Raw genomic sequence first — 11,249 nt, 5'->3', positions numbered from 1 at the left:
TTTCTAACAAGTCAGGCCAGGACACCTCTTACCTTCCAATCGTATCAGAGAAAGAGCTCCTCTAACTACATTCTACTTTGTGTAATTCAGTGTTTCCTAACAGTGTTGATTTGTAAATTCTTTAGAGTATCAATCTTTCATCATGTTTCTCCTACATCAAATTGATCCATTGTTACACATAACTTGTCTACTTCAGTTGTGCCTGGGACATGCCTAAAAACCTGATCACAGAACTGAGGCGTACACTTCAAAAGGAGTCGGCCTCCTGAGATAGTCAGTCACTGACTATCTCCTAACTCAGAGATGTTCCAGATTGATCTCTGCTATAATCTGTGGAGAGATCTATGTGCTTTCTTTATTCAGGCATAAAGGTGCCCTAAGAAATATTTCGTTACTAGCTAAACTTAGATTGAACATTATTTCCTGGCCTTCACAGTGCTTCAATAATCCTAATAGATTTCCTAGCTGTAATTAGCTTGGAATTTTTACTAAGAAGCTGTCTTACCAGACAGGGTGTCTCAAGAGTTAGAGATAGCAGTTAGGCACTTGTTATCAGAGAAGTCTCACACAAAGAAAAACTGTTTTACTGCCAGTGAGAAGTTAAAAGTTGTAGGGCTTCCCCCACTAATTATCTATGTTACAGCCAAGGAATGCTAAAATGAGACCTTCAGCTACTTGCCTCAGACAGACCCTGAGAGTTTACCTTGGGGCTGCCTAGACAACCTAGCCCAAGAAGAAGGATGCTACTGCTCCTCTGCCTTACACTTGGCTGCTTGTTCTCACTGACCTTGATGTAGCCATCTCCTGCCTACGTGACTTCTGTAGTTCGCCCTGTTCTCTGTATACCAGATAAGCCTGATTTCTACTTTGTACGAATTGCATTCAGAGTCTGCACTCCCTTGTGCTGTGTCTGTTTGTCATTTCTTCGCCAACGCCTTGTCTACCTGACTAGGACCCTGTTCCCCCCGTGGGTTGAGGGAGGCCCAAACTGGCCGGCCCGTGGCAATCCATATAGCAAACAAACAAGCAATATCCATGTTATATCTAACATTTGTAGTTGGTACTCATTTTATAAGGCTACTTTCGACCTATTTGGTGGTTTTTCACAAATGGTTATCAAAACACACATGCATTACCCTTGGGTTAGGAGCATGGAAAGTACATAATTTAAGACCACTACTATGCATCCAGGCAGTGGTAGCACACGCCTTTAATTCTAGCATTCTGGAAGCAGAGGCAGGTGCATCTCTGAGTTCAAGGGCAGTCTGGTATACCAAGTGACTTCCAGGACAGCCAGGGCTACACAGAGAAACCCTGTCTCAAAAAACAGAACAAATAACTAAATAAATAAAAGATTAGTTATGAAAAGCTGATCCCATGGGAAATCCAAGGTAATGTTGATAGTGGCATTCTTCTTAAGAAGGGAAGTCAATCAAACATGCTAAGTACACAGTAGGATAGCAGTCTAAGAGCTTAGGTGTATTCTTAACACTGTCTGTGAGGCCCAGCAATAGTTCCAGGCTCTTAGATGTATAGATGTCTTCGAAATAAATTGGAATCATAAATATGTTTCCAGGATGAGAGGAAGGGGGAAGAGGAGGAGATGGAGGAGCTGGGAGATGAAGAACGAGGAAGTGAGTAAACACAATGTCTTGAAGGACTTGGATCACTATGGGCATTTCTGGTGAAGATTCACACCCAGGACAGCCAGGGGGCAAACAATGCAGCTTTGGAGAAGGCTGACCAGAGTGATCACCTGAGTTGTTTGGGTTACTAAGAGTCAAAGCATGTGACTGATTAAGCTTCCTTATGTCTGATTATGACAGCCTATTTACCACACCCAATCTCACTCCTCCCTATGTCTCAGTTTTGTACTAAGTCTGCCCAGAAGACTGGATTTTAGCCAACAAAATAGAAACACAAATTATGGGGGGCTGGAGAGATGGCTCAGTGGTTAAGTGCGCTGAATGTTCTTAAGGTCGTGAATTCAAATCCCAGCAACCACATGATGGCTCACAACCATCCATAATGAAATCTGATGCCCTCTTCTGGAGTTCTGAAGACAGCTACAGTACACTTACATATAATAAATAAATAAATCTTTAAAAAAAAAAAAGAAACACAAATTATGTATACCACTACCAGCCCTTTTCCATGAAAACCACCTTCATGATCTTCCAGTCTTTCCACAGCATAAACTGTACACAAAGGAACCAGAAAAAAAATGTTGAGGCAGGATTTGCTGCAGGCAGAGAAAATCAGGAGTTGAAATCCCAAATCACATTGTGGATGGATGATGTCTTAATCAAGGTTTCTATTCCTGTACAAAACTTCATAACCAAGAAGCAAGTTGGGGAGGAAAAGGGTTTATTCAGCCTACACTTCCACATGGCTGTTCATCACTAAAGGAAGTCAGGACTGGAACTCAAGCAGGTCAGGAAGCAGGAGCTGATGCAGAGGACATGAAGGGATGTTACTGGCTTGCTTCTCCTGGCTTGCTCAGCTTGCTTTCTTACAGAACCGAAGAATAATTCCAGCCCAGGGATGGCACCACCCACAACAGGCCCTCCCATTCTGCCCTACATCTGGATCTCATGGAAGCATTTCCTCAACTGAAGCTCCCTTTTCTGTGATAACTCCAGCCTGTGTCAAGCTGATACACAAAGCCAGCCAGTACAGTTGACCCCCAGTACAGTTGACCCCTTGTCAACTTGACGAATAAACACATCACTAGTAATCCTCAACCCTTACTTTCTCTTTTCTTCTTTTCTTTTTTTCTTTTTACCTTTTTGAGGTTTATATATCAGAGCTGTTTGAATTGTTATGGGCAAAGTGTGTGAATTATGTATGGACTAAAACCAATGTATAAAGTAAATGCTACATGGGCTCCCAGTCTCATCAATAAACATGAATATTTTAAGTGAAAAGATTTGGTTTTCTATAGCCCATTACAGGAATCTTTTTCATAATTAAAGAAAAACATCTCTTAAAAGTGCCAAGAAGGGAGCCATGTTTCTGGAGGAAAACAATGGCCGACACGGAGAGGCTTTCGCTTCAGGGAAGTGTCTGGGCAAGGCTGGGGAAGAACTTTCTAGGAACGAAGTTCTTCCTGGTATTTCAACTCCTCCATATAAAGCACACACTACAATGTACTGCAAACTGGGCCCAGCATATCTGCCTTCATGCATGTCCACATAGTCCCATTGACAATCCATGTCAGCCCCATTCATAAATGGAACCTTTAAGATCCAGCCAAGTCAGCACTGGATCTATGCATGTAAGTTTAAAGATTTAGTGACAGCAACAAGTGCTCTCCTAAATTTCTATCAAAAAAAAAAAAAAAAAACCCAAAACCACCCCCCCCCAAAAAAAACAGTAAAATGCCAGCTGGAGGCTTTCTGGACCTTTACTGAACACATGCTCCTCACCACAGAGCATAAAAATAAAAACTTAAACTGGTGCATAATGCAAGGTGTTGTAATTTGTATCCCTACTGTTGAATCCTGAGTTTTGATTCTCAATTGGAAAGTCATGAGTTACAGTAATCAAGCAGTAGTTCAAACAAAAAGACTAAAAATAACATCAAATTGCAAAGCATTGCTTCTCATAAACAGGATGTACATAAAATTCAAACTATTCTAAATTCAGAGTTATGAAAAGCTATTTTAAAAGCATGAACATTTTAACTCCAAACTCTTACAAAATGTCACACTGTGGCCTCTTAAAAATATGCCTTGTTAAATGTATCATGTTTTGGTGCACACATTAATAGGTATAATCTTCACTGGCTTCTCAGACACTGAACATCTCCTCCGGAGATGAATAATGTGGAAAATTTAAGTGCATTTCATGTTGTTGTTGCTTTTTTTAATTCCTGACCATAACTACCTTGACAAGTGTCCTCTGTAGCGTGTCACTCTGTTTCTGTGAGCTGGTGTGGAAGCCGATGTTCTTCTGCAAATGTCTTCTCAGCTCACTGAAAGATGAATCCCAGAGCAGCTCGCACAGCAGAACTCTGCTAACCCAGTGTTCTTTGAATTCATAGTGATGGAGCTGGCCACTATGAGATTATGACTGGGCAGATGGGGAGAAAGGGTATGTTAAGAAACGGCTCTCTCCAGGAGGCTTGTCCTCACCACAGTCAGGAACATGGCACACAAAACTGATGTCAGCACTATCAACGAGAGTGACTGGACAGTAATGACCTCCTGTTTGTGCTTCCTTTTTCCATACCACTCTGTCAATATACTCAGCTGGTCAGCGCCCGGAAAAAGCTCAGAAAGCCTGCTGAAGGTTTGCAGAGGAAGAGAGTGAGCTCACCCATGGATGAAGTGTTAGCACCCTCGAAGTGTGGTAGTTTTCAGCTGAAAAAGGTCCAACAGCGGACTCTGCCTCCTTTTCCTGATGAAGATGACAGTAATAATATTTTGGCGCAGATTAGGAAAGGGGTAAAAGTGGAGACAGTTCAGAAGGAAGTTTTGAGAGAATCTTTCACACTTCTGCTTGATACAGACCCTCTGACATGGAGCATCCATGAAGCTCTGAGAAGAACTAAACAAGCATCCCCAGAGTCCGAGGATGAGAAAGAAGCTTTGCCTTGCACAGACTGGGAGAACTAGCAGGTGACTTAACAGAGAGAAGAAAAATACCATGGATGAAGACTGGCACTGATTGTTTTGCGGAAAAGTTTAAGCTCTTGGTCCCACAGTTGGATTCCATTAGGTCAACTCTTACTTCCTTATTCATCCCCAAGATCTAAATAACTTTAAAAGTCCCAAAGTCTTTACAAACTCTTATATATTAAAATTTCAATCCTTTTAAAATATCCATTCTCATTTGAAATTCAAAGTCTTTTTACAATTCAGCCTTTAAAAAAAAAAAGATTTATTATTATATCTAAGTACACTGTAGCTATCTTCAGACACGCCAGAGGAGGGTGTCAGATCTCATTATGGATGAATGTGAGCCACCATGTAGTTGCTGGGATTTGAACTCAGGACCTTTGGAAGAGCAGTCAGTGCTTTACTGCTGAGCCATCTCACCAGCCCACAATTTAGTCTCTTAATTGTGGGCTCCACTAAAATACTTTCTTACTTCAAGAGGGAAAAATATTGGGCACAATCACAATCAAAATCAAAATCAAACTCTTAACTGCCCAATGTCTGGGACCTGCTCACGATCTTCTGGGCTCCTCCAAGGACTTGAGATTCTTCTCCAGCTCTGCCCTTTGTAGCATACACCTTGTCTTCTAGGCTCCAGCTGCCTGTACTTCACTGCTGCTGCTGTTCTTGGTGGTTATCTCATGGCACTAGCATCTCCAAAACACTGCTGTCTTCAGCTGCAACTAGGCTTCATCTATAGCCTTTCATAGGCTCTCTTCATGGTGCCAAGCCTCAATTCCTTTGCATGACCCCTTCAGTCCTGGGCCATCAATTGCAACTGAGGCTGCACCTACATCAATGGCCTTCCATGGCCTCTCACAGTGTTGAAAGCAGTACCACCTGGTTAACTCTTATACATTACTAAGTCCAGCTGCTAGCAGAAGGTACAACCTTGGCTATCTCTGGAACACAGCCTCTGTGCTCTCAGAAAACACTTCACAGAAGATTTCACTTCAATGATGCTGGTCTTTTCTTAATCACTACTAATTTCTTAGCTCCAGCTAAGAATCTTCAATAGTCCCAGAAATGTAAAGATTTCATTTAGTAGTTCTGGTACCTTGTTAATCACAGCTGATTCTTCAGCCCCAGCTAACCAAAATCACAGAATTTTCACAATTAAAACAGCAATGGCTCTGATAAGAGTCTTTAACTTTCCCTTTGAAATTTCACAAGCCATCATTTGCACTGTTCTTAACATTATCTTCCAAACTTCTATAGAACATCCCACAGAGCTTTTAGCGCCCAATGGCTCTTCTAGCCCAAAGTTTCAAAGTCTTTCCACGGTCTCCCCAAAACAAGTTACAGGAATACCCCACTATTCTGGTACCAATTTGTCTTGGTCAGGGTTTCTATCCTTGCACAAAACATCATGACCAAGAAGCAAGTTGGGGAGGAAAGGGTTTATTCAGCTTACTTCCACATGGCTGTTGATCACCAGAGGAAGTCAGGACTGGAACTCAAGCAGGTCAGGAAGCAGGAGTTGTTGCAGAGGCCATGGAGGGATATTACTTACTGGCTTGCTCAGCTTGCTATCTTATAGAACCCAGAACTACCAGCCCAGATGGGTTCCTATTGACTTATAGTCAATTATTTTGTTTTGTTTTGTTTAAAAAATATGGAATGCTTCACGAATTTGTGTGTCATCCTTGTGCAGGGACCATGCTAATCTTCTCTGTATCATTCCAATTTTAGTATATGTGCTGCCGAAGCGAGCACAGTCAATTGTTAATATGAGATATAATCAATAATCAAATGGCATGCCATTAAGATACTGAAGTGTCCTGTTACAACAGTGGACACATTCTGATTCAGTGTTATTACTTGGAGGATGTTGACAGATCTCAGAAGGATTAATAAGATTATTCACCCATTGGTTTCCTTGCAGCCTGGTGTCCCATTGCCTTCTTTGTTGCCTAAGGAATGGCCTATCATAGTGATTGATCTAAAAAACTGCTTTTCCACAATTCCTCTATGTGGAGAGTCTTTGGGGGTGGGGGTGGAGGGCTTGGCAGGAATCTGACATTGGCCAAGGACGAGGAAATGGGCTTCAGGCAGGAATCTAACTTTAGGCTAGAACGGGAAAATAAGTTCAGGCAGGAATCTTAATCTTAGGGTGGAACAAAAGAAGTAGGCTTCAAGCAAGAATCGGGTTTTGGTCTTGGACCAGGAAGTGGGCTCAGATATTTTGGTCATTCTGACAAGCCTTTGGAAACAACTGTCACAGGAGTAACCATGGGACTTTGCTTATTACTTTGCTTGTTCCTCTTTGTACTGCCCACTCTTAATAGTTGCATGTAATTAAAATGGTATAAAAGCGGATTGGGAAAAAAATAAACCTGCCTCAGCCTTAGAACTGGCTGAGGTCATGCTACAGTGTTGTCTAATTGTCTTTTTTCTTTTTAATCCTCACTCCTGCACTAGAGAACCTGTTGACTGACTGAGCTGGCTTGGTCACCTCTACACGAACACAATAAGGAAAGATTTGCTTTCTCAGTACCTACCTTCAATAGAGGGTGAGAAGGAGTTAGCTCTAGTAGAAAGGAAATTACAGGATACACATGTAGATCTTATTTATACAAAGATGGACTGTATCTTAGTTATCTTACTTTCTACTCATTCCCCTACAGGAATTCTCATGTTGAGGGAAGATTATATCTTAGAATGGATATAAACACATAAACAGAGTAAGAAACTAAAAACCTACATTGAGAAGGTCTCTGAATTGATACTAAAAGCAAAAATGAGACTTCGACAATTAGTTGGAATGGATCCAGCTGATATTATGTACCTTTCACTAATGCAGAAATTGCCTCATTATGAGCACAAGGTGAGCATTGCAAAGAGCATGTAGTGACTTCTTGGGAGAGATTAACAACAGATACCCTAAAAGCAAGAGACTCCAGTTCATATGAAGAACTAATTGGATTCTACCTCTCATAATAAAGAGAACTCCAATATTTGTTTACAATTTTACACTGATGCCAGTAAATTAGGAAAGGCAGGATATAAATCAGAAGATGTAAGGTGGCTAAGAGTCCCTATAAGTCAGTTAAAAAATCTGAATTATATGCAATAATCATGGTGTGTCAGATTTTCTAGAGTCTCTTCATACAGTAACTGACTCTCAATATGCAGAAAGGGATGTTTTACACATAGAGACTGCTGAACTTATTCAGGATGACTCTGAATTGACTTCACTATTTATTCAGCTACAACAAAGAATCAGAAATAGGAGTTATTCACTATATATAACACACATAAGATCTCATATAGGTTTGCCAGGCCCCCTGGTACAAGGTAAGAATGAAATTCACCAGCTATTGATAGGAAGTGTACTATTGGCTTCAGAATTCCATAAAATACACCATGTTAGCAGCAAAGGTTTAAAGAAAGAATTCTCTATCACTTCTCAACAAGCCAAAAAAATTGTGAGGCAATGTCCTATTTGTTCATTATATAACCAAACTCCATTACCTACAGGAACTAACTCTAAGGGTACCCAAAGAAATGACATTTGGCAAATGGATGTCTCCCATTTTACAGAGTTTGAAAAAGTGAAATATGTGCATTATACTATAGACACATATTCAGGATTTCAATGGGCAACTGCCTTAGTGTCAGAAAAGGCTAATTCTGTAATTACACATTTGTTAGATGTTATGGCCATTATGGGAATACCCCTACAAATTAAAACAGACAATGGTCTGATATATATCTCTAATATTATAATATAAAACATATTACAGGCATATCACACAATCCTACAAGACAAGTGATTATGGAGAGATCTATCGAACTCTAAAGGAGGTGCTTAACAGGCAAAAAAGGGCAACAACCCCCCCCAGATAGATTATATAGTACTTTATTAACCTTAAAGTTTTTAAATGTTAATGAACAAAACACTACAGCTGCTGAAAGACATTGGATTGTAGGAAAAAAACTACTGAACTAAACTAGCCTGTTTATATTAAGGATATTGTGACATCAGAATGGAAAATGAGAAATGTGTTACGCTGGGGGAGGGGTTATGCCTTTATTTCCACAGGGAAAAAAAAGCTATGGATTCCTTTCAAGTTGATAAAAATCAGACATGACAAAGGGAGACCTCCTGAAGACCTTGGTGATAGAGAAGAAAAGGGAGACTAAAACAATCAACAAAATAAGTGGTGTGTATGTGGTGAGGTTTATGTCTCTGTCTATGGAGACAGCTCTGGAATCAGCTGAGACTAATATGTCTACACACAGCCAATAACACTTATTGGGTAAAAATTCTCATGACTTGTTATTACATGCCATCACTTAAGATGGCATGTATAGAAGTTTATATTGCAGTCTGATTATGTGATCAAACTGACCTCTGAAGAAAGGCAGTCACCTTTATTGATCTTCACTAACCAATCTGTGCACCTTGCAAGCTCCAAATGGACGTCTTTACAGAACTCTATCTTGCTTGTAAGGTTTGAGCACTGCAGGATGAAAGAAGAGAAAGACAGCTTTAACAGGATTCACACTCCAGGATGCCGAGATTCTGGGACCTTCCATTCTAGATCCTTGTTTGATTCTACCTCAACTACGCTGAAGTTGCTTCTTTTAAAAATTTGCTTCCAGAACTTTTCCAGAATAGTTAGCTCAGTTATCCAGCCTTTCAGACTGTCATAGTCAAGATGTCAGCTAAGCAATGAACTTTCTCAGCACAGAATGATTGGAAGACAAATGATTCCAGCTAGCTCTCCCTTGACAAAGCCAATTTTCCTATTTCCTTTTGGGCCCCCAGAAGGGAGTTCTTTGCCCCAATTCAGCTGGAAGCAGACAAAAGAAGAGCATCATCCCAGTCCCTTTTGTTGATATGGATGACTCGGGTTATTTTACAAATTACAGATATGCTGTCATTTTAAGGGATACTTTAAAAATGTAGCTTTGAACAGGGAGGGAAATAAAGAACTTAAACTTAGGGATTTCTGCCTTTCCTTTCCTCTTCTCTATCCTTCCTTTTTTGGTAAGGGAGAGAAGGTTTGAAGAAAGAAGAGGGGCATAGTAATATCATAGAAATTAGAGAAATAGACAAATAGGGATAGGTTATCAAATTTATTCTTGAACAAATCATTGTATAGCTATATCTTACATTTGCAGAAACCTTTACAATTGTTACAATTAAAGTTATAATTTCTGACATTGGTACAGAATTTATTTTTGATCTATTGTGATGCAGATTTAAGGTTTTCATTGGTATAAATTTCTTCTATTGATACAAAGAGTTAAGAATATAGAGCTTAGACCCAGTCCTTCTATAGCTACTATTACCATCTATTTTGAAATGTTTAAGCAATAAGAGTTAAGGGCCAGATAGCAAACTCATGGTTCTGAGTTAATTAAAAGGGTGTTTCTGAGGTATTTCAATTAGAGAGAGCTGAGCATAGTTAAGGCTTAACAGTTCAGATATACTTTGCATAGATAAACAGTTTTCGAAAAAAGTCAGTGTTAGCACCCAGCACGGCAGATATATGGGCGGGTCTACAGACCTGTCACCAGGGCAACAGCCACCATATTCCCAGAATCCATTGGGTTCAGCTCCCACCTTTACCTGGACTGCTACATCACGACATATATATATGTATATATATATACATATATATATATGTATGGGTACTTTCCTCCATCTTTCTCTTTTCTTCTCTCTCTCCCCTCTCTCTTCCTGTGCTGCTACCCCCCTACCCCCTTCCAATTAAACCTCTTACACGTGGAACTGCCTGGACCTGGTGTCTGCAGACGCTTCCCGCTGCTACTCAAACCCCATCATTTTGGTGCCGAAACCCGGGAGCGTGGCAGTTTGCGTCTACTGACCGGCTCCTCACCACCGGGGCAGACAGGGTACACGGCCACATGGAGCGGCCTCTGGGACCCCGGCTGCCAGGTGGAGCGGCTCCCGCCTCTGCTGCTGCTACATTCCATCCCGCACAGGGAGCGCTCCCAGTACCACCACAGTGGCTGCTGCTGCTGCTGCGCTCCCACTCCCAGTACTACCGTAGAGGCTGCTGTTCCGCATGGAGAGTACCACTCACCTGGTGACTGCTCACCACTTCTTGCTAGAGACACCAGACACTGCGGGACACAACAAACCTACAGCCAAGCGCCGCTAGACTACGAACTCTTAACCACGTGAGCCGTACCCTACTCAGGCACCACTCAATTCAGTTCCATGTTTTCCATTTACCAGATTGCTCATAACCAGCCACACAGACACCGGCATATTAATTAATAGGATCAGTCAGGGAGAAGACCTCCAGATTTCCGGATAAGGTCTGGCCAACCATTCTCTGGAATTGATGGAGTACAGATTTCCTTGACATACACGTTAGGACATTCTCACACTGGGTGCCCTTCCCTTGGAAATAACTCTCACCCCTAATACTCACCGGGCTACTGCCCCCCAAACCCCTGGATCCAGGGTGAGTTACTTTCCCCCGCAGGCCACCGGGCCCTGCCAAATTGCCACTAGGGTTTCTCGGGACGACTTGAAACTACTAGCTTCGGCTGTTATTTTTCTTGGTGCTTGGATTGTTCTCAGGACGCTGGTACGAACATCCAACC

The 11,249-nt window shown here is 41.4% G+C and overlaps 1 non-coding gene across 1 annotated transcript; it reads right to left on the bottom strand.

Annotated features, from left to right (window-relative positions):
• Positions 1 to 6,270: 6,270 nt before the first annotated feature.
• On the bottom strand, positions 6,271 to 6,377 carry LOC116086776. The gene has a single exon (XR_004117118.1). It is a non-coding gene; the product is annotated as a U6 spliceosomal RNA (small nuclear RNA).
• Positions 6,378 to 11,249: the final 4,872 nt, after the last annotated feature.

The sequence above is a fragment of the Mastomys coucha genome, unplaced genomic scaffold (assembly GCF_008632895.1).
Source record: "Mastomys coucha isolate ucsf_1 unplaced genomic scaffold, UCSF_Mcou_1 pScaffold12, whole genome shotgun sequence".
Classification (NCBI taxonomy): Eukaryota; Metazoa; Chordata; class Mammalia; order Rodentia; family Muridae; genus Mastomys; species Mastomys coucha.
The sequence above is the reverse complement of the archived record's forward strand: the minus strand, read 5'-3'. Positions and strand labels throughout refer to the sequence as shown.